This window comes from Convolutriloba macropyga, chromosome 9 (genome assembly GCF_964194025.1).
Source record: "Convolutriloba macropyga chromosome 9, txConMacr16.3, whole genome shotgun sequence".
In the NCBI taxonomy this organism is placed as follows: domain Eukaryota; kingdom Metazoa; phylum Xenacoelomorpha; order Acoela; family Convolutidae; genus Convolutriloba; species Convolutriloba macropyga.
In genome coordinates, this window is record NC_134476.1 from 23,717,990 (window position 1) to 23,740,799 (window position 22,810).

Genomic DNA, 22,810 nt, shown 5'->3' on the forward strand with positions numbered 1-22,810 from the left:
GGGAGCGAATTTATATACAACAGTATTGTATTGTAGTCTCATATTCATATACAGGATCACTTTAACTCGCCGCCTTGCGGTTTGCAAAATAGTCACTTAATACATGCAATTTTAGCCACGGTTGTGTTATAACTTATGCAATTCGTAGCCATACAGTGTATTATGACAAACGCGCAAACTTTTTGCTTCCAACCATCCACAATACAGTGGAAGGGCCGCAAAACAAAGCACAGATGAATTGGGTACGAGGAACCTGTATAACCGGACATTGAACCGGAAGTATGACTTCAGTGGGTTTAGGCCGGTAATTGGGAAAATCAGTGGCGAATTGCTTTTAGCCTAATTGTTGTGATAAACTTATTAAATAGGTAAGTATAAAGTTTATTTGAGAAGTTTTATTTGAATGCACTCTGCGTTAGCGGAGTGCAGCCTAAAGAATGGAACTGAGCGATTTGCACTAACTTAAAAGTTAGTTTAATAAAGGGAAATTATACAATTAGTATTGATGTTTCCGAGACAGTTCCAAATATCAAATATACATAATACGCAAGCAGGGGAACCATTATAATGGCCATTACAAGTATATGGGGTGTGTTTGGAGCAATGGTTACTGCTGAAATTGTCATTTACAAAAAGTATCCGCGCTCGATGAGGCTTAACTTTTTCGATCACCGAACTTTGTATTGGTCACCAAATCGTCAATTTTAGTCCGATTTGGCTCATTTTTTGTGGGCATGCTTCACTTGAGCCATAATTTGGGATAAAATAAAAATCTGGCACAGCGAACCATTTTGGACAAGTTTTTACCGATTTCCAAAAAAGTATCCGCGCTCGATGAGGCTTAACTTTTTCGATCACCGAACTTTGTTTTGATCACCAAATCGTCAATTTTAGTCCGATTTAGCTCATTTTTTGTGGGCATGCTCCACTTGAGCCATAATTTGGGATAAAATAAAAAAATCTGGCACCGCGAACCATTTTGGACAAGTTTTTACCGATTTCCAAAAAAGTATCCGCGCTCGATGAGGCTTAACTTTTTCGATCACCGAGGCTTTTTGAGGCTCTAAAATGTGTAAATATCGAATAAAAGTATTCTATGAGGTTTGAATACTCAAAAGAAAAAGCGTACAACACCTGGTGTTCCCAAGCGGTCACCCATCCAAGTACTAACCAGGCCCAATGTTGCTTAACTTCGGTGATCGGACGAGAACCGTTGCATTCAACATGGTATGGTCGTAGGCATTTGCGTAAGCGGGAGCGAATTTATATACAACAGTATTGTATTGTAGTCTCATATTCATATACAGGATCACTTTAACTCGCCGCCTTGCGGTTTGCAAAATAGTCACTTAATACATGCAATTTTAGCCACGGTTGTGTTATAATTTATGCAATTCGTAGCCATACAGTGTATTATGACAAACGCGCAAATTTTTTGCTTCCAACCATCCACAATACAGTGGAACGGCCGCAAAACAAAGCACAGATGAATTGGGTACGAGGAACCTGTATAACCGGACATTGAACCGGAAGTATGACTTCAGTGGGTTTAGGCCGGTAATTGGGAAAATCAGTGGCGAATTGCTTTTAGCCTAATTGCTGTGATAAACGTATTAAAAAGGTAAGTATTAACTCTATTTGATAAGTTTTATTTGAATGCACTCTGCGTTAGCGGAGTGCAGCCTAAAGAATGGAACTGAGCGATTTGCACTAACTTAAAAGTTAGTTTAATAAAGGGAAATTATACAATTAGTATTGATGTTTCCGAGACAGTTCCAAATATCAAATATACATAATACGCAAGCAGGGGAACTATTATAATGGCCTTTACAAGTATATGAGGTGTGTTTGGAGCAATGGTTACTGCTGAAATTGTCATTTACATAAAGTATCCGCGCTCGATGAGGCTTAACTTTTTCGATCACCGAACTTTGTATTGGTCACCAAATCGTCAATTTTAGTCCGATTTGGCTCATTTTTTGTGGGCATACTCCACTTGAGCCATAATTTGGGATAAAATAAAAAAATCTGGCACCGCGAACCATTTTGGACAAGTTTTTACCAATTTCCAAAAAAGTATCCGCGCTCGATGAGGCTTAACTTTTTCGATCACCGAGGCTTTTTGAGGCTCTAAAATGTGTAAATATCGAAAAAAAGTATACTATGAGGTTTGAATACTCAAGAGAAAAAGCCTACAACACCTGGTGTTCCCAAGCGGTCACCCATCCAAGTACTAACCAGGCCCAATGTTGCTTAACTTCGGTGATCGGACGAGAACCGGTGCATTCAACATGGTATGGTCGTAGGCATTTGCGTAAGCGGGAGCGAATTTATATACAACAGTATTGTATTGTAGTCTCATATTCATATACAGGATCACTTTAACTCGCCGCCTTGCGGTTTGCAAAATAGTCACTTAATACGTGCAATTTTAGCCACGGTTGTGTTATAATTTATGCAATTCGTAGCCATACAGTGTATTATGACAAACGCGCAAACTTTTTGCTTCCAACCATCCACAATACAGTGGAACGGCCGCAAAACAAAGCACAGATGAATTGGGTACGAGGAACCTGTATAACCGGACATTGAACCGGAAGTATGACTTCAGTGGGTTTAGGCCGGTAATTGGGAAAATCAGTGGCGAATTGCTTTTAGCCTAATTGTTGTGATAAACTTATTAAATAGGTAAGTATAAACTTTATTTGATAAGTTTTATTTGAATGCACTCTGCGTTAGCGGAGTGCAGCCTAAAGAATGCAACTGAGCGATTTGCACTAACTTAAAAGTTAGTTTAATAAAGGGAAATTATACAATTAGTATTGATGTTTCCGAGACAGTTCCAAATATCAAATATACATAATACGCAAGCAGGGGAACTATTATAATGGCCTTTACAAGTATATGGGGTGTGTTTGGAGCAATGGTTACTGCTGAAATTGTCATTTACAAAAAGTATCCGCGCTCGATGAGGCTTAACTTTTTCGATCACCGAACTTTGTATTGGTCACCAAATCGTCAATTTTAGTCCGATTTGGCTCATTTTTTGTGGGCATGCTCCACTTGAGCCATAATTTGGGATAAAATAAAAAAATCTGGCACAGCGAACCATTTTGGACAAGTTTTTACCGATTTCCAAAAAAGTATCCGCGCTCGATGAGGCTTAACTTTTTCGATCACCGAACTTTGTTTTGGTCACCAAATCGTCAATTTTAGTCCGATTTAGCTCATTTTTTGTGGGCATACTCCACTTGAGCCATAATTTGGGATAAAATAAAAAAATCTGGCACCGCGAACCATTTTGGACAAGTTTTTACCGATTTCCAAAAAAGTATCCGCGCTCGATGAGGCTTAACTTTTTCGATCACCGAGGCTTTTTGAGGCTCTAAAATGTGTAAATATCGAATAAAAGTATTCTATGAGGTTTGAGTACTCAAAAGAAAAAGCGTACAACACCTGGTGTTCCCAAGCGGTCACCCATCCAAGTACTAACCAGGCCCAATGTTGCTTAACTTCGGTGATCGGACGAGAACCGTTGCATTCAACATGGTATGGTCGTAGGCATTTGCGTAAGCGGGAGCGAATTTATATACAACAGTATTGTATTGTAGTCTCATATTCATATACAGGATCACTTTAACTCGCCGCCTTGCGGTTTGCAAAATAGTCACTTAATACATGCAATTTTAGCCACGGTTGTGTTATAATTTATGCAATTCGTAGCCATACAGTGTATTATGACAAACGCGCAAACTTTTTGCTTCCAACCATCCACAATACAGTGGAACGGCCGCAAAACAAAGCACAGATGAATTGGGTACGAGGAACCTGTATAACCGGACATTGAACCGGAAGTATGACTTCAGTGGGTTTAGGCCGGTAATTGGGAAAATCAGTGGCGAATTGCTTTTAGCCTAATTGTTGTGATAAACTTATTAAATAGGTAAGTATAAACTTTATTTGATAAGTTTTATTTGAATGCACTCTGCGTTAGCGGAGTGCAGCCTAAAGAATGCAACTTCGCGATTTGCACTAACTTAAAAGTTAGTTTAATAAAGGGAAATTATACAATTAGTATTGATGTTTCCGAGACAGTTCCAAATATCAAATATACATAATACGCAAGCAGGGGAACTATTATAATGGCCTTTACAAGTATATGGGGTGTGTTTGGAGCAATGGTTACTGCTGAAATTGTCATTTACAAAAAGTATCCGCGCTCGATGAGGCTTAACTTTTTCGATCACCGAACTTTGTATTGGTCACCAAATCGTCAATTTTAGTCCGATTTGGCTCATTTTTTGTGGGCATGCTCCACTTGAGCCATAATTTGGGATAAAATAAAAAAATCTGGCACAGCGAACCATTTTGGACAAGTTTTTACCGATTTCCAAAAAAGTATCCGCGCTCGATGAGGCTTAACTTTTTCGATCACCGAGGCTTTTTGAGGCTCTGAAATGTGTAAATATCGAATAAAAGTATTCTATGAGGTTTGAATACTCAAAAGAAAAAGCCTACAACACCTGGTGTTCCCAAGCGGTCACCCATCCAAGTACTAACCAGGCCCAATGTTGCTTAACTTCGGTGATCTGACGAGAACCGTTGCATTCAACATGGTATGGTCGTAGGCATTTGCGTAAGCGGGAGCGAATTTATATACAACAGTATTGTATTGTAGTCTCATATTCATATACAGGATCACTTTAACTCGCCGCCTTGCGGTTTGCAAAATAGTCACTTAATACATGCAATTTTAGCCACGGTTGTGTTATAATTTATGCAATTCGTAGCCATACAGTGTATTATGACAAACGCGCAAACTTTTTGCTTCCAACCATCCACAATACAGTGGAACGGCCGCAAAACAAAGCACAGATGAATTGGGTACGAGGAACCTGTAAAACCGGACATTGAACCGGAAGTATGACTTCAGTGGGTTTAGGCCGGTAATTGGGAAAATCAGTGGAGAATTGCTTTTAGCCTAATTGTTGTGATAAATTTATTAAATAGGTAAGTATAAACTTTATTTGATAAGTTTTATTTGAATGCACTCTGCGTTAGCGGAGTGCAGCCTAAAGAATGCAACTGAGCGATTTGCACTAACTTAAAAGTTAGTTTAATAAAGGGAAATTATACAATTAGTATTGATGTTTCCGAGACAGTTCCAAATATCAAATATACATAATACGCAAGCAGGGGAACTATTATAATGGCCTTTACAAGTATATGGGGTGTGTTTGGAGCAATGGTTACTGCTGAAATTGTCATTTACAAAAAAGTATCCGCGCTCGATGAGGCTTAACTTTTTCGATCACCGAACTTTGTATTGGTCACCAAATCGTCAATTTTAGTCCGATTTGGCTCATTTTTTGTGGGCATGCTCCACTTGAGCCATAATTTGGGATAAAATAAAAAAATCTGGCACAGCGAACCATTTTGGACAAGTTTTTACCGATTTCCAAAAAAGTATCCGCGCTCGATGAGGCTTAACTTTTTCGATCACCGAAATTTGTTTTGGTCACCAAATCGTCAATTTTAGTCCGATTTAGCTCATTTTTTGTGGGCATACTCCACTTGAGCCATAATTTGGGATAAAATAAAAAAATCTGGCACCGCGAACCATTTTGGACAAGTTTTTACCGATTTCCAAAAAAGTATCCGCGCTCGATGAGGCTTAACTTTTTCGATCACCGAGGCTTTTTGAGGCTCTAAAATGTGTAAATATCGAATAAAAGTATTTATGAGGTTTGAATACTCAAAAGAAAAAGCCTACAACACCTGATGTTCCCAAGCGGTCACCCATCCAAGTACTAACCAGGCCCAATGTTGCTTAACTTCGGTGATCGGACGAGAACCGGTGCATTCAACATGGTATGGTCGTAGGCATTTGCGTAAGCGGGAGCGAATTTATATACAACAGTATTGTATTGTAGTCTCATATTCATATACAGGATCACTTTAACTCGCCGCCTTGCGGTTTGCAAAATAGTCACTTAATACATGCAATTTTAGCCACGGTTGTGTTATAATTTATGCAATTCGTAGCCATACAGTGTATTATGACAAACGCGCAAACTTTTTGCTTCCAACCATCCACAATACAGTGGAACGGCCGCAAAACAAAGCACAGATGAATTGGGTACGAGGAACCTGTATAACCGGACATTGAACCGGAAGTATGACTTCAGTGGGTTTAGGCCGGTAATTGGGAAAATCAGTGGCGAATTGCTTTTAGCCTAATTGTTGTGATAAACTTATTAAATAGGTAAGTATTAACTTTATTTGATAAGTTTTATTTGAATGCACTCTGCGTTAGCGGAGTGCAGCCTAAAGAATGGAACTGAGCGATTTGCACTAACTTAAAAGTTAGTTTAATAAAGGGAAATTATACAATTAGTATTGATGTTTCCGAGACAGTTCCAAATATCAAATATACATAATACGCAAGCAGGGGAACTATTATAATGGCCTTTACAAGTATATGGGGTGTGTTTGGAGCAATGGTTACTGCTGAAATTGTCATTTACAAAAAAGTATCCGCGCTCGATGAGGCTTAACTTTTTCGATCACCGAACTTTGTATTGGTCACCAAATCGTCAATTTTAGTCCGATTTGGCTCATTTTTTGTGGGCATGCTCCACTTGAGCCATAATTTGGGATAAAATAAAAAAATCTGGCACAGCGAACCATTTTGGACAAGTTTTTACCGATTTCCAAAAAAGTATCCGCGCTCGATGAGGCTTAACTTTTTCGATCACCGAAATTTGTTTTGGTCACCAAATCGTCAATTTTAGTCCGATTTAGCTCATTTTTTGTGGGCATACTCCACGTGAGCCATAATTTGGGATAAAATAAAAAAATCTGGCACCGCGAACCATTTTGGACAAGTTTTTACCGATTTCCAAAAAAGTATCCGCGCTCGATGAGGCTTAACTTTTTCGATCACCGAGGCTTTTTGAGGCTCTAAAATGTGTAAATATCGAATAAAAGTATTTATGAGGTTTGAATACTCAAAAGAAAAAGCCTACAACACCTGATGTTCCCAAGCGGTCACCCATCCAAGTACTAACCAGGCCCAATGTTGCTTAACTTCGGTGATCGGACGAGAACCGGTGCATTCAACATGGTATGGTCGTAGGCATTTGCGTAAGCGGGAGCGAATTTATATACAACAGTATTGTATTGTAGTCTCATATTCATATACAGGATCACTTTAACTCGCCGCCTTGCGGTTTGCAAAATAGTCACTTAATACATGCAATTTTAGCCACGGTTGTGTTATAATTTATGCAATTCGTAGCCATACAGTGTATTATGACAAACGCGCAAACTTTTTGCTTCCAACCATCCACAATACAGTGGAACGGCCGCAAAACAAAGCACAGATGAATTGGGTACGAGGAACCTGTATAACCGGACATTGAACCGGAAGTATGACTTCAGTGGGTTTAGGCCGGTAATTGGGAAAATCAGTGGCGAATTGCTTTTAGCCTAATTGTTGTGATAAACTTAATAAATAGGTAAGTATTAACTTTACTTGATAAGTTTTATTTGAATGCACTCTGCGTTAGCGGAGTGCAGCCTAAAGAATGGAACTGAGCGATTTGCACTAACTTAAAAGTTAGGTTAATAAAGGGAAATTACACAATTAGTATTGATGTTTCCGAGACAGTTCCAAAAATCAAATATACATAATACGCAAGCAGGGGAACTATTATAATGGCCTTTACAAGTATATGGGGTGTGTTTGGAGCAATGGTTACTGCTGAAATTGTCATTTCCAAAAAAGTATCCGCGCTCGATGAGGCTTAACTTTTTCGATCACCGAACTTTGTTTTGGTCACCAAATCGTCAATTTTAGTCCGATTTGGCTCATTTTTTGTGGGCATGCTCCACTTGAGCCATAATTTAGGATAAAATAAAAAAATCTGGCACAGCGAACCATTTTGGACAAGTTTTTACCGATTTCCAAAAAAGTATCCGCGCTCGATGAGGCTTAACTTTTTCGATCACCGAACTTTGTTTTGGTCACCAAATCGTCAATTTTAGTCCGATTTAGCTCATTTTTTGTGGGCATACTCCACTTGAGCCATAATTTGGGATAAAATAAAAAAATCTGGCACCGCGAACCATTTTGGACAAGTTTTTACCGATTTCCAAAAAAGTATCCGCGCTCGATGAGGCTTAACTTTTTCGATCACCGAGGCTTTTTGAGGCTCTAAAATGTGTAAATATCGAATAAAAGTATTTATGAGGTTTGAATACTCAAAAGAAAAAGCCTACAACACCTGGTGTTCCCAAGCGGTCACCCATCCAAGTACTAACCAGGCCCAATGTTGCTTAACTTCGGTGATCGGACGAGAACCGGTGCATTCAACATGGTATGGTCGTAGGCATTTGCGTAAGCGGGAGCGAATTTATATACAACAGTATTGTATTGTAGTCTCATATTCATATACAGGATCACTTTAACTCGCCGCCTTGCGGTTTGCAAAATAGTCACTTAATACATGCAATTTTAGCCACGGTTGTGTTATAATTTATGCAATTCGTAGCCATACAGTGTATTATGACAAACGCGCAAACTTTTTGCTTCCAAACATCCACAATACAGTGGAACGGCCGCAAAACAAAGCACAGATGAATTGGGTACGAGGAACCTGTATAACCGGACATTGAACCGGAAGTATGACTTCAGTGGGTTTAGGCCGGTAATTGGGAAAATCAGTGGCGAATTGCTTTTAGCCTAATTGTTGTGATCAACTTATTAAATAGGTAAGTATTAACTTTATTTGATAAGTTTTATTTGAATGCACTCTGCGTTAGCGGAATGCAGCCTAAAGAATGGAACTGAGCGATTTGCACTAACTTAAAAGTTAGGTTAATAAAGGGAAATTACACAATTAGTATTGATGTTTCCGAGACAGTTCCAAAAATCAAATATACATAATACGCAAGCAGGGGAACTATTATAATGGCCTTTACAAGTATATGGCGTGTGTTTGGAGCAATGGTTACTGCTGAAATTGTCATTTACAAAAAAGTATCCGCGCTCGATGAGGCTTAACTTTTTCGATCACCGAACTTTGTATTGGTCACCAAATCGTCAATTTTAGTCCGATTTGGCTCATCTTTTGTGGGCATGCTCCACGTGAGCCATAATGTGGGATAAAATAAAAAAATCTGGCACCGCGAACCATTTTGGACAAGTTTTTACCGATTTGCAAAAAAGTATCCTTGCTCGATGAGGCTTAACTTTTTCGATGACCGAGGCTTTTTGAGTCTCTAAAATGTGTAAATATCGAATAAAAGTATTCTATGAGGTTTGAATACTCAAAAGAAAAAGCCTACAACACCTGGTGTTCCCAAGCGGTCACCCATCCAAGTACTAACCAGGCCCAATGTTGCTTAACTTCGGTGATCGGACGAGAACCGGTGCATTCAACATGGTATGGTCGTAGGCATTTGCGTAAGCGGGAGCGAATTTATGTACAACAGTATTGTATTGTAGTCTCATATTCATATACAGGATCACTTTAACTCGCCGCCTTGCGGTTTGCAAAATAGTCACTTAATACATGCAATTTTAGCCACGGTTGTGTTATAATTTATGCAATTCGTAGCCATACAGTGTATTATGACAAACGCGCAAACTTTTTGCTTCCAACCATCCACAATACAGTGGAACGGCCGCAAAACAAAGCACAGATGAATTGGGTACGAGGAACCTGTATAACCGGACATTGAACCGGAAGTATGACTTCAGTGGGTTTAGGCCGGTAATTGGGAAAATCAGTGGCGAATTGCTTTTAGCCTAACTGTTGTGATAAACTTATTAAATAGGTAAGTATTAACTTTATTTGATAAGTTTTATTTGAATGCACTCTGCGTTAGCGGAGTGCAGCCTAAAGAATGGAACTGAGCGATTTGCACTAACTTAAAAGTTAGGTTAATAAAGGGAAATTACACAATTAGTATTGATGTTTCCGAGACAGTTCCAAATATCAAATATACATAATACGCAAGCAGGGGAACTATTATAATGGCCTTTACAAGTATATGGGGTGTGTTTGGAGCAATGGTTACTGCTGAAATTGTCATTTACAAAAAGTATCCGCGCTCGATGAGGCTTAACTTTTTCGATCACCGAACTTTGTATTGGTCACCAAATCGTCAATTTTAGTCCGATTTGGCTCATTTTTTGTGGGCATGCTCCACTTGAGCCATAATTTGGGATAAAATAAAAAAATCTGGCACCGCGAACCATTTTGGACAAGTTTTCACCGATTTCCAAAAAAGTATCCGCGCTCGATGAGGCTTAACTTTTTCGATCACCGAACTTTGTTTTAGTCACCAAATCGTCAATTTTAGTGCGATTTGGCTCATTTTTTGTGGGCATACTCCACTTGAGCCATAATTTGGGATAAAATAAAAAAATCTGGCACGGCGAACCATTTTGGACAAGTTTTTACCGATTTCCAAAAAAGTATCCGCGCTCGATGAGGCTTAACTTTTTCGATCACCGAGGCTTTTTGAGGCTCTAAAATGTGTAAATATCGAATAAAAGTATTCTATGAGGTTTGAATACTCAAAAGAAAAAGCCTACAACACCTGGTGTTCCCAAGCGGTCACCCATCCAAGTACTAACCAGGCCCAATGTTGCTTAACTTCGGTGATCGGACGAGAACCGGTGCATTCAACATGGTATGGTCGTAGGCATTTGCGTAAGCGGGAGCGAATTTATATACAACAGTATTGTATTGTAGTCTCATATTCATATACAGGATCACTTTAACTCGCCGCCTTGCGGTTTGCAAAATAGTCACTTAATACATGCAATTTTAGCCACGGTTGTGTTATAATTTATGCAATTCGTAGCCATACAGTGTATTATGACAAACGCGCAAACTTTTTGCTTCCAACCATCCACAATACAGTGGAACGGCCGCAAAACAAAGCACAGATGAATTGGGTACGAGGAACCTGTATAACCGGACATTGAACCGGAAGTATGACTTCAGTGGGTTTAGGCCGGTAATTGGGAAAATCAGTGGCGAATTGCTTTTAGCCTAATTGTTGTGATAAACTTATTAAATAGGTAAGTATTAACTTTATTTGATAAGTTTTATTTGAATGCACTCTGCGTTAGCGGAGTGCAGCCTAAAGAATGGAACTGAGCGATTTGCACTAACTTAAAAGTTAGGTTAATAAAGGGAAATTACACAATTAGTATTGATGTTTCCGAGACAGTTCCAAATATCAAATATACATAATACGCAAGCAGGGGAACTATTATAATGGCCTTTACAAGTATATGGGGTGTGTTTGGAGCAATGGTTACTGCTGAAATTGTCATTTACAAAAAGTATCCGCGCTCGATGAGGCTTAACTTTTTCGATCACCGAACTTTGTATTGGTCACCAAATCGTCAATTTTAGTCCGATTTGGCTCATTTTTTGTGGGCATGCTGCACTTGAGCCATAATTTGGGATAAAATAAAAAAATCTGGCACAGCGAACCATTTTGGACAAGTTTTTACCGATTTCCAAAAAAGTATCCGCGCTCGATGAGGCTTAACTTTTTCGATCACCGAGGCTTTTTGAGGCTCTAAAATGTGTAAATATCGAATAAAAGTATTCTATGAGGTTTGAATACTCAAAAGAAAAAGCCTACAACACCTGGTGTTCCCAAGCGGTCACCCATCCAAGTACTAACCAGGCCCAATGTTGCTTAACTTCGGTGATCGGACGAGAACCGTTGCATTCAACATGGTATGGTCGTAGGCATTTGCGTAAGCGGGAGCGAATTTATATACAACAGTATTGTATTGTAGTCTCATATTCATATACAGGATCACTTTAACTCGCCGCCTTGCGGTTTGCAAAATAGTCACTTAATACATGCAATTTTAGCCACGGTTGTGTTATAATTTATGCAATTCGTAGCCATACAGTGTATTATGACAAACGCGCAAACTTTTTGCTTCCAACCATCCACAATACAGTGGAACGGCCGCAAAACAAAGCACAGATGAATTGGGTACGAGGAACCTGTATAACCGGACATTGAACCGGAAGTATGACTTCAGTGGGTTTAGGCCGGTAATTGGGAAAATCAGTGAAGAATTGCTTTTAGCCTAATTGTTGTGATAAACTTATTAAATAGGTAAGTATTAACTTTATTTGATAAGTTTTATTTGAATGCACTCTGCGTTAGTGGAGTGCAGCCTAAGGAATGGAACTGAGCGATTTGCACTAAGTTAAAAATTAGTTTAATAAAGGGAAATTATACAATTAGTATTGATGTTTCCGAGACAGTTACAAATATCAAATATACAGTATACGCAAGCAGGGGAACTATGAGAATGGCTTCTACAAGTATATGGGGTGTGTTTGGAGCAATGGTTACTGCTGAAATTGTCATTTACAAAAAGTATCCGCGCTCGATGAGGCTTAACTTTTTCGATCACCGAACTTTGTATTGGTCACCAAATCGTCAATTTTAGTCCGATTTGGCTCATTTTTTGTGGGCATGCTCCACTTGAGCCATAATTTGGGATAAAATAAAAAAATCTGGCACAGCGAACCATTTTGGACAAGTTTTTACCGATTTCCAAAAAAGTATCCGCGCTCGATGAGGCTTAACTTTTTCGATCACCGAGGCTTTTTGAGGCTCTAAAATGTGTAAATATCGAATAAAAGTATTCTATGAGGTTTGAATACTCAAAAGAAAAAGCGTACAACACCTGGTGTTCCCAAGCGGTCTCCCATCCAAGTACTAACCAGGCCCAATGTTGCTTAACTTCGGTGATCGGACGAGAACCGTTGCATTCAACATGGTATGGTCGTAGGCATTTGCGTAAGCGGGAGCGAATTTATATACAACAGTATTGTATTGTAGTCTCATATTCATATACAGGATCACTTTAACTCGCCGCCTTGCGGTTTGCAAAATAGTCACTTAATACATGCAATTTTAGCCACGGTTGTATTATAATTTATGCAATTCGTAGCCATACAGTGTATTATGACAAACGCGCAAACTTTTTGCTTCCAACCATCCACAATACAGTGGAACGGCCGCAAAACAAAGCACAGATGAATTGGGTACGAGGAACCTGTATAACCGGACATTGAACCGGAAGTATGACTTCAGTGGGTTTAGGCCGGTAATTGGGAAAATCAGTGGCGAATTGCTTTTAGCCTAATTGTTGTGATAAACTTATTAAATAGGTAAGTATTAACTTTATTTGATAAGTTTTATTTGAATGCACTCTGCGTTAGCGGAGTGCAGCCTAAAGAATGGAACTGAGCGATTTGCACTAAGTTAAAAATTAGTTTAATAAAGGGAAATTATACAATTAGTATTGATGTTTCCGAGACAGTTACAAATATCAAATATACAGTATACGCAAGCACGGGAACTATGAGAATGGCCTCTACAAGTATATGGGGTGTGTTTGGAGCAATGGTTACTGCTGAAATTGTCATTTACAAAAAGTATCCGCGCTCGATGAGGCTTAACTTTTTCGATCACCGAACTTTGTATTGGTCACCAAAGCGTCAATTTTAGTCCGATTTGGCTCATTTTTTGTGGGCATGCTCCACTTGAGCCGTAATTTGGGATAAAATAAAAAAATCTGGCACAGCGAACCATTTTGGACAAGTTTTTACCGATTTCCAAAAAAGTATCCGCGCTCGATGAGGCTTAACTTTTTCGATTACCGAGGCTTTTTGAGGCTCTAAAATGTGTAAATATCAAATAAAAGTATTCTATGAGGTTTGAATACTCAAAAGAAAAAGCGTACAACACCTGGTGTTCCCAAGCGGTCACCCATCCAAGTACTAACCAGGCCCAATGTTGCTTAACTTCGGTGATCGGACGAGAACCGTTGCATTCAACATGGTATGGTCGTAGGCATTTGCGTAAGCGTGAGCGAATTTATATACAACAGTATTGTATTGTAGTCTCATATTCATATACAGGATCACTTTAACTCGCCGCCTTGCGGTTTGCAAAATAGTCACTTAATACATGCAATTTTAGCCACGGTTGTGTTATAATTTATGCAATTCGTAGCCATACAGTGTATTATGACAAACGCGCAAACTTTTTGCTTCCAACCATCCACAATACAGTGGAACGGCCGCAAAACAAAGCACAGATGAATTGGGTACGAGGAACCTGTATAACCGGACATTGAACCGGAAGTATGACTTCAGTGGGTTTAGGCCTGTAATTGGGAAAATCAGTGGCGAATTGCTTTCAGCCTAATTGTTGTGATAAACTTATTAAATAGGTAAGTATTAACTTTATTTGATAAGTTTTATTTGAATGCACTCTGCGTTAGCGGAGTGCAGCCTAAAGAATGGAACTGAGCGATTTGCACTAACTTAAAAGTTAGGTTAATAACGGGAAATTACACAATTAGTATTGATGTTTCCGAAACAGTTCCAAATATCAAATATACGTAATACGCAAGCAGGGGAACTATTATAATGGCCTTTACAAGTATATGGGGTGTGTTTGGAGCAATGGTTACTGCTGAAATTGTCAGTTACAAAAAGTATCCGCGCTCGATGAGGCTTAACTTTTTCGATCACCGAACTTTGTATTGGTCACCAAATCGTCAATTTTAGTCCGATTTGGCTCATTTTTTGTGGGCATGCTCCACTTGAGCCATAGTTTGAGATAAAATAAAAAAATCTGGCACCGCGAACCATTTTGGACAAGTTTTTACCGATTTCCAAAAAAGTATCCGCGCTCGATGAGGCTTAACTTTTTCGATCACCGAACTTTGTTTTAGTCACCAAATCGTCAATTTCAGTCCGATTTGGCTCATTTTTTGTGGGCATGCTTCACTTGAGCCATAATTTGGGACAAAATAAAAAAATCTTGCTCAGCGAACCATTTTGGACAAGTTTTTACCGATTTCTGAAAAAGTATCCGCGCTCGATGAGGCTTAACTTTTTCGATCACCGAGGCTTTTTGAGGCTCTAAAATGTGTAAATATCGATTTAAAGTATCCTATGAGGTTTGAATACTCAAAAGAAAAAGCCTACAACACCTGGTGTTCCCAAGCGGTCACCCATCCAAGTACTAACCAGGCCCAATGTTGCTTAACTTCGGTGATCGGACGAGAACCGGTGCATTCAACATGGTATGGTCGTAGGCATTTGCGTAAGCGGGAGCCAATTTATATACAACAGTATTGTATTGTAGTCTCATATTCATATACAGGATCACTTTAACTCGCCGCCTTGCGGTTTGCAAAATAGTCACTTAATACATGCAATTTTAGCCACGGTTGTGTTATAATTTATGCAATTCGTAGCCATACAGTGTATTATGACAAACGCGCAAACTTTTTGCTTCCAACCATCCACAATACAGTGGAACGGCCGCAAAACAAAGCACAGATGAATTGGGTACGAGGAACCTGTATAACCGGACATTGAACCGGAAGTATGACTTCAGTGGGTTTAGGCCGGTAATTGGGAAAATCAGTGAAGAATTGCTTTTAGCCTAATTGTTGTGATAAACTTATTAAATAGGTAAGTATTAACTTTATTTGATAAGTTTTATTTGAATGCACTCTGCGTTAGCGGAGTGCAGCCTAAAGAATGGAACTGAGCGATTTGCACTAACTTAAAAGTTAGTTTAATAAAGGGAAATTATACAATTAGTATTGATGTTTCCGAGACAGTTCCGAATATCAAATATACATAATACGCAAGCAGGGGAACTATTATAATGGCCTTTACAAGTATATGGGGTGTGTTTGGAGCAATGGTTACTGCTGAAATTGTCATTTACAGAAAGTATCCGCGCTCGATGAGGCTTAACTTTTTCGATCACCGAACTTTGTATTGGTCACCAAATCGTCAATTTTAGTCCGCGAACCATTTTGGACAAGTTTGGCACCGCGAACCATTTTGGACAAGTTTTTACCGATTTCTAAAAAAGTATCCGCGCTCGATGAGGCTTAACTTTTTCGATCACCGAACTTTGTTTTGGTCACCAAATCGTCAATTTTGGTCCAATTTGGCTCATTTTTTGTGGGCATGCTCCACTTGAGCCATAATTTGGGATAAGATAAAAAAATCTGGCACAGCGAACCATTTTGGACAAGTTTTCACCAATTTCCAAAAAAGTATCCGCGCTAGATGAGGCTTAATTTTTTCGATCACCGAACTTTGTTTTGGTCACCAAATCGTCAATTTTGGTCCGATTTGGCTCATTTTTTGTGGGCATGCTCCACTTGAGCCATAATTTGGGATAAGATAAAAAAATCTGGCACCGCGAACCATTTTGGACAATTTTTTACCGATTTCCAAAAAACATCCGCGCTCGATGAGGCTTAACTTTTTCGATCACCGAGGCTTTTTGAGGCTCTAAAATGTGTAAATATCGAATAAAAGTATTCTATGAGGTTTGAATACTCAAAAGAAAAAGCCTACAACACCTGGTGTTCCCAAGCGGTCACCCATCCAAGTACTAACCAGGCCCAATGTTGCTTAACTTCGGTGATCGGACGAGAACCGGTGCATTCAACATGGTATGGTCGTAGGCATTTGCGAAAGCGGGAGCGAATTTATATACAACAGTATTGTATTGTAGTCTCATATTCATTATTCATATACAAGATCACTTTAACTCGCCGCCTTGCGGTTTGCAAAATAGTCACTTAATACATGCAATTTTAGCCACGGTTGTGTTATAATTTATGCAATTCGTAGCCATACAGTGTATTATGACAAACGCGCAAACTTTTTGCTTCCAACCATCCACAATACAGTGGAACGGCCGCAAAACAAAGCACAGATGAATTGGGTACGAGGAACCTGTACAACCGGACATTGAACCGGAAGTATGACTTCAGTGGGTTTAGGCCGGTAATTGGGAAAATCAGTGGCGAATTGCTTCTAGCCTAATTGTTGTGATAAACTTATTAAATAGGTAAGTATTAACTCTTTTTGATAAGTTTTATTTGAATGCACTCTGCGTTAGCGGAGTGCAGCCTAAAGAATGGAACTGAGCGATTTGCACTAACTTAAAAGTTAGTTTAATAAAGGGAAATTATACAATTAGTATTGATGTTTCCGAGACAGTTCCAAATATCAAATATACATAATACGCAAGCAGGGGAACTATTATAATGGCCTTTACAAGTATATGGGGTGTGTTTGGAGCAATGGTTACTGCTGAAATTGTCATTTACAAAAAGTATCCGCGCTCGATGAGGCTTAATTTTTTCGATCACCGAACTTTGTTTTGGTCACCAAATCGTCAATTTTGGTCCGATTTGGCTCATTTTTTGTGGGCATGCTTCACTTGAGCCATAATTTGGGATAAAATAAAAAAATCTGGCGCCGCGAACCATTTTGGACAAGTTTTTACCGATTTCCAAAAAAGTATCCGCGCTCGATGAGGCTTAACTTTTTCGATCACCGAGGCTTTTTGAGGCTCTAAAATGTGTAAATATCGAATAAAAGTATTCTATGAGGTTTGAATACTCAAAAAAAAGCCTACAACACCTGGTGTTCCCAAGCGGTCACCCATCCAAGTACTAACCAGGCCCAATGTTGCTTAACTTCGGTGATCGGACGAGAACCGGTGCATTCAACATGGTATGGTCGTAGGCATTTGCGTAAGCGGGAGCGAATTTATATACAACAGTATTGTATTGTAGTCTCATATTCATATACAGGATCACTTTAACTCGCCGCCTTGCGGTTTGCAAAATAGTCACTTAATACATGCAATTTTAGCCACGGTTGTGTTATAATTTATGCAATTCGTAGCCATACAGTGTATTATGACAAACGCGCAAACTTTTTGCTTCCAACCATCCACAATACAGTGGAACGGCCGCAAAACAAAGCACAGATGAATTGGGTACGAGGAACCTGTATAACCGGACATTGAACCGGAAGTATGATTTCAGTGGGTTTAGGCCGGTAATTGGGAAAATCAGTGGCGAATTGCTTTTAGCCTAATTGTTGTGATAAACTTATTAAATAGGTAAGTATTAACTCTTTTTGATAAGTTTTATTTGAATGCACTCTGCGTTAGCGGAGTGCAGCCTAAAGAATGGAACTGAGCGATTTGCACTAACTTAAAAGTTAGTTTAATAAAGGGAAATTATACAATTAGTATTGATGTTTCCGAGACAGTTCCAAATATCAAATATACATAATACGCAAGCAGGGGAACTATTATAATGGCCTTTACAAGTATATGGGGTGTGTTTGGAGCAATGGTTACTGCTGAAATTGTCACTTACAAAAAGTATCCGCGCTCGATGAGGCTTAACTTTTTCGATCACCGAACTTTGTATTGGTCACCAAATCGTCAATTTTAGTCCGATTTGGCTCAATTTTTGTGGGCATGCTCCACTTGAACCATAATTTGGGATAAAATAAAAAAATCTGGCACCGCGAACCATTTTGGACAAGTTTTTACCGATTTCCAAAAAAGTATCCGCGCTCGATGAGGCTTAACTTTTTCGACCACCGAACTTTGTTTTGGTCACCAAATCGTCAATTTTAGTCCGATTTGGCTCATTTTTTGTGGGCATGCTCCACTTGAGCCATAGTTTGGGATAAAATAAAAAAATCTGGCACCGCGAACCATTTTGGACAAGTTTTTACCGATTTCCAAAAAAGTATCCGCGCTCGATGAGGCTTAACTTTTTCGACCACCGAACTTTGTTTTGGTCACCAAATCGTCAATTTTAGTCCGATTTGGCTCATTTTTTGTGGGCATGCTCCACTTGAGCCATAGTTTGGGATAAAATAAAAAAATCTGGCACCGCGAACCGTTTTGGACAAGTTTTTACCGATTTCTAAAAAAGTATCCGCGCTCGATGAGGCTTAACTTTTTCGATCACCGAGGCTTTTTGAGGCTCTAAAATGTGTAAATATCGAATAAAAGTATTCTATGAGGTTTGAATACTCAAAAAAAAGCCTACAACACCTGGTGTTCCCAAGCGGTCACCCATCCAAGTACTAACCAGGCCCAATGTTGCTTAACTTCGGTGATCGGACGAGAACCGGTGCATTCAACATGGTATGGTCGTAGGCATTTGCGTAAGCGGGAGCGAATTTATATACAACAGTATTGTATTGTAGTCTCATATTCATATACAGGATCACTTTAACTCGCCGCCTTGCGGTTTGCAAAATAGTCACTTAATACATGCAATTTTAGCCACGGTTGTGTTATAATTTATGCAATTCGTAGCCATACAGTGTATTATGACAAACGCGCAAACTTTTTGCTTCCAACCATCCACAATACAGTGGAACGGCCGCAAGACAAAGCACAGATGAATTGGGTACGAGGAACCTGTATAACCGGACATTGAACCGGAAGTATGACTTCAGTGGGTTTAGGCCGGTAATTGGGAAAATCAGTGGCGAATTGCTTTTAGCCAAATTGTTGTGATAAGCGTATTAAATAGGTCAGTTTTAACTCTATTTGATAAGTTTTATTTGAATGCACTCTGCGTTAGCGGAGTGCAGCCTAAAGAATGGAACTGAGCGATTTGCACTAACTTAAAAGTTAGTTTAATAAAGGGAAATTATACAATTAGTATTGATGTTTCCGAGACAGTTCCGAATATCAAATATACATAATACGCAAGCAGGGGAACTATTATAATGGCCTTTACAAGTATATGGGGTGTGTTTGGAGCAATGGTTACTGCTGAAATTGTCATTTACAAAAAGTATCCGCGCTCGATGAGGCTTAACTTTTTCGATCACCGAACTTTGTATTGGTCACCAAATCGTCAATTTTAGTCCGATTTGGCTCAATTTTTGTGGGCATGCTCCACTTGAACCATAGCTTGGGATAAAATAAAAAAATCTGGCACCGCGAACCATTTTGGACAAGTTTTTACCGATTTCCAAAAAAGTATCCGCGCTCGATGAGGCTTAACTTTTTCGATCACCGAACTTTGTATTGGTCACCAAATCGTCAATTTTAGTCCGATTTGGCTCATTTTTTGTGGGCATGCTCCACTTGAGCCATAGTTTTGGATAAAATAAAAAAATCTGGCACCGCGAACCATTTTGGACAAGTTTTTACCGATTTCTAAAAAAAAGTATCCGCGCTCGATGAGGCTTAACTTTTTCGATCACCGAGGCTTTTTGAGGCTCTAAAATCTGTAAATATCGAATAAAAGTATTCTATGAGGTTTGAATACTCGAAAAAAAGCCTACAACACCTGGTGTTCCCAAGCGGTCACCCATCCAAGTACTAACCAGGCCCAATGTTGCTTAACTTCGGTGATCGGACGAGAACCGGTGCATTCAACATGGTATGGTCGTAGGCATTTGCGTAAGCGGGAGCGAATTTATATACAACAGTATTGTATTGTAGTCTCATATTCATATACAGGATCACTTTAACTCGCCGCCTTGCGGTTTGCAAAATAGTCACTTAATACATGCAATTTTAGCCACGGTTGTGTTATAATTTATGCAATTCGTAGCCATACAGTGTATTATGACAAACGCGCAAACTTTTTGCTTCCAACCATCCACAATACAGTGGAACGGCCGCAAGACAAAGCACAGATGAATTGGGTACGAGGAACCTGTATAACCGGACATTGAACCGGAAGTATGACTTCAGTGGGTTTAGGCCGGTAATTGGGAAAATCAGTGGCGAATTGCTTTTAGCCTAATTGTTGTGTATTCTTCAATCACTCAAAAAGGCTTGTCAAAAGAAACCAACTCAAGTGAATTCCAGATCATGCAAATTATTCCTCCTTTTACGAAATCAATTATTTCAAACACAGATTCTTTGAACAACGCCTATCTTCAGTGTGCTAAATCAATTCTGCACGAATTCCCGCAAGAAGCACGAAATCAAATAACAATCAGCAAAACATTCGCATACATAAGAGACAAAAGACTTCATTCGCTGACTGTTGTTTCACCACCAACTGTCAAAAAGCAATACCATTCGATTAGATCCAGAGGCCTAAATTTACTAGGCAAAACCGTTTTTCCTATGGGCAAACATTTCCTCAACACAGAAAAATCATTCTATCCTAGAAGATACAATATCAAATTCAGTAATCTCCCTTATGTTTGCACAGACACTGAAGCCCTGAAACTAATAGATCTTCCAGAGGGAATAGAACATAGCCCCGCAATTATTCGAATGAAAGACAACATAGGAGGCGATCTCATCTTCAATGGTTATGCAACACTGAGTGTGACAGTGAAAAACGCAACTGAAGAGGAAAGATTAAAAACTTGGTCATATGAAAATCGGATCGCAGAATTCAAAGAATGGAACAGCTTAGAGATCAAGTTCCATGCTCCCTCATTACATAACTGCAGTTACTGTGAAGAAAGCAAACTACAGTATCGGGGACACCATAAAGATTGGTGCTACTTATGGCAAAACCAGCTACAAAGAATCAAAAATGTGCAAAACATAAACAAAGAAACAAAGAATAATCGTGCTGAAAAGCAGAAACCAACAAATTTTCATAAAGCTCCCGAAACTGAAACAATCAGTGACACCTCCTCTTGCAACTTGACCATAGATGAAGAGGAAGTGGAAGAAACTTATACAGAAGAAATTTGTAGTGGCACAACAGAAAATGCTACAGTCATAGAACAAGAAACAGAAAACGCTGACAAAACCTCAACCAACATACAAAACGCTGAATGTAATGATTCCGCCTATCTTAATACAGAGAAGTTTCAATCTTTAGAGCTTGATAATAGTGCTGTTCTCAAACAGTACAGACCAGGCGCCAAAAGGCCACTTAGTGAAACACAAAAACAACAAAACGCGCAAATCGCAAAACACTTCTTGAACGATCAGTGGATTAAGAAGAAAAATCAATTCGAACAAAACAAAAATGATTGAGCACAAAGTTTTCTGTTTGAATTCATGTGGCCTTAAGAGCCCGAAAAAATTCTTCGCAATAATCGAAAAATGCTACAAATTAGCTAGCGGAACTTTATTCATTTTGTGTATCCAAGAATTGAAAATTCCAGCTCTATCTCGTTCACACGAAACAGTTCTTGAGCAATACAAATTACGCTATCATCTAGTGCCTGCAATAAACTGCAGTGGAGGTTTAGTTACAGTTTGGAGTGAAGAACTAAAAACTGATAATCAAATACTGCAATCACGAGATCACTCTGGAATTAATTTTACGGAACTCAATCTAACTGTATTCAATGTATATCTGAATACAAGCTCCTATTGTGAAAAGTTGAAGCAATTAAGCTCAAATCTCTCGAAACTCAACACGGAACGATCTATTGTTTTAGCAGGGGATTTTAATGCTTTCAGTCATGATTCGCGAAACACATCAACTGCTCTTCGAAGCGTAGACGATAGAGTTAAGCGATTTGTAAAGCTCCAAACGGTTACAGAGCATGCTCTACTATTTGATGCAGCAGTAGAACTGGACGTACTTGATTTCACACACTATGACAAAAGAACATCGTCTTTTTCACGAATAGACTATTTTTTTACAAACCAAACCCAGTACAGCGAAATGAAAGTACATCGGAGCAATTTCTCAGATCACATGCTGTTAGAACTAAGCAACAAAAGCGAAGAAAAAGAACGAGGCCAAAGCTTTTGGAAAATGAACGATGCTATTTTATTTCCAAACAAAGAGTACATCAAAACAGAAATAGAAGCCTTTGGAATGAACTGTTTGACACATGAAAGTTATGAAGAGCTGAAGTGCCACATACGTGATGTCTGCCAAGCCTTAGCTATTAATAAATCAAAAATCTTAAGCTCGCAAATGAAAAACATCCTG

The 22,810-nt window shown here is 39.1% G+C and overlaps 17 non-coding genes across 17 annotated transcripts; all 17 read right to left on the bottom strand.

The window, feature by feature from the left end:
* Positions 1 to 1,122: 1,122 nt before the first annotated feature.
* LOC142347215 (5S ribosomal RNA) lies at positions 1,123 to 1,241 on the bottom strand. The gene has a single exon (XR_012760230.1). It is a non-coding gene; the product is annotated as a 5S ribosomal RNA (ribosomal RNA).
* A 948-nt stretch (positions 1,242 to 2,189) lies between these two features.
* Positions 2,190 to 2,308, bottom strand: LOC142347342 (5S ribosomal RNA). The gene has a single exon (XR_012760338.1). It is a non-coding gene; the product is annotated as a 5S ribosomal RNA (ribosomal RNA).
* Positions 2,309 to 3,444: 1,136 nt separating this feature from the next.
* LOC142347216 (5S ribosomal RNA) lies at positions 3,445 to 3,563 on the bottom strand. The gene has a single exon (XR_012760231.1). It is a non-coding gene; the product is annotated as a 5S ribosomal RNA (ribosomal RNA).
* Positions 3,564 to 4,511: 948 nt separating this feature from the next.
* Positions 4,512 to 4,630, bottom strand: LOC142347095 (5S ribosomal RNA). Its single transcript, XR_012760118.1, has one exon. It is a non-coding gene; the product is annotated as a 5S ribosomal RNA (ribosomal RNA).
* Positions 4,631 to 5,766: 1,136 nt separating this feature from the next.
* LOC142346938 (5S ribosomal RNA) lies at positions 5,767 to 5,885 on the bottom strand. The gene has a single exon (XR_012759972.1). It is a non-coding gene; the product is annotated as a 5S ribosomal RNA (ribosomal RNA).
* Positions 5,886 to 7,021: 1,136 nt separating this feature from the next.
* On the bottom strand, positions 7,022 to 7,140 carry LOC142346939 (5S ribosomal RNA). Its single transcript, XR_012759973.1, has one exon. It is a non-coding gene; the product is annotated as a 5S ribosomal RNA (ribosomal RNA).
* Positions 7,141 to 8,276: 1,136 nt separating this feature from the next.
* Positions 8,277 to 8,395, bottom strand: LOC142347343 (5S ribosomal RNA). Its single transcript, XR_012760339.1, has one exon. It is a non-coding gene; the product is annotated as a 5S ribosomal RNA (ribosomal RNA).
* A 949-nt stretch (positions 8,396 to 9,344) lies between these two features.
* LOC142347344 (5S ribosomal RNA) lies at positions 9,345 to 9,463 on the bottom strand. The gene has a single exon (XR_012760340.1). It is a non-coding gene; the product is annotated as a 5S ribosomal RNA (ribosomal RNA).
* A 1,136-nt stretch (positions 9,464 to 10,599) lies between these two features.
* LOC142347345 (5S ribosomal RNA) lies at positions 10,600 to 10,718 on the bottom strand. The gene has a single exon (XR_012760341.1). It is a non-coding gene; the product is annotated as a 5S ribosomal RNA (ribosomal RNA).
* Positions 10,719 to 11,666: 948 nt separating this feature from the next.
* On the bottom strand, positions 11,667 to 11,785 carry LOC142347076 (5S ribosomal RNA). Its single transcript, XR_012760100.1, has one exon. It is a non-coding gene; the product is annotated as a 5S ribosomal RNA (ribosomal RNA).
* Positions 11,786 to 12,733: 948 nt separating this feature from the next.
* LOC142347220 (5S ribosomal RNA) lies at positions 12,734 to 12,852 on the bottom strand. Its single transcript, XR_012760234.1, has one exon. It is a non-coding gene; the product is annotated as a 5S ribosomal RNA (ribosomal RNA).
* Positions 12,853 to 13,800: 948 nt separating this feature from the next.
* On the bottom strand, positions 13,801 to 13,919 carry LOC142347218 (5S ribosomal RNA). The gene has a single exon (XR_012760232.1). It is a non-coding gene; the product is annotated as a 5S ribosomal RNA (ribosomal RNA).
* Positions 13,920 to 15,055: 1,136 nt separating this feature from the next.
* LOC142347346 (5S ribosomal RNA) lies at positions 15,056 to 15,174 on the bottom strand. Its single transcript, XR_012760342.1, has one exon. It is a non-coding gene; the product is annotated as a 5S ribosomal RNA (ribosomal RNA).
* Positions 15,175 to 16,453: 1,279 nt separating this feature from the next.
* On the bottom strand, positions 16,454 to 16,572 carry LOC142347348 (5S ribosomal RNA). Its single transcript, XR_012760344.1, has one exon. It is a non-coding gene; the product is annotated as a 5S ribosomal RNA (ribosomal RNA).
* Positions 16,573 to 17,525: 953 nt separating this feature from the next.
* LOC142347349 (5S ribosomal RNA) lies at positions 17,526 to 17,644 on the bottom strand. The gene has a single exon (XR_012760345.1). It is a non-coding gene; the product is annotated as a 5S ribosomal RNA (ribosomal RNA).
* A 1,322-nt stretch (positions 17,645 to 18,966) lies between these two features.
* On the bottom strand, positions 18,967 to 19,085 carry LOC142347350 (5S ribosomal RNA). The gene has a single exon (XR_012760346.1). It is a non-coding gene; the product is annotated as a 5S ribosomal RNA (ribosomal RNA).
* Positions 19,086 to 20,221: 1,136 nt separating this feature from the next.
* Positions 20,222 to 20,340, bottom strand: LOC142347351 (5S ribosomal RNA). The gene has a single exon (XR_012760347.1). It is a non-coding gene; the product is annotated as a 5S ribosomal RNA (ribosomal RNA).
* Positions 20,341 to 22,810: the final 2,470 nt, after the last annotated feature.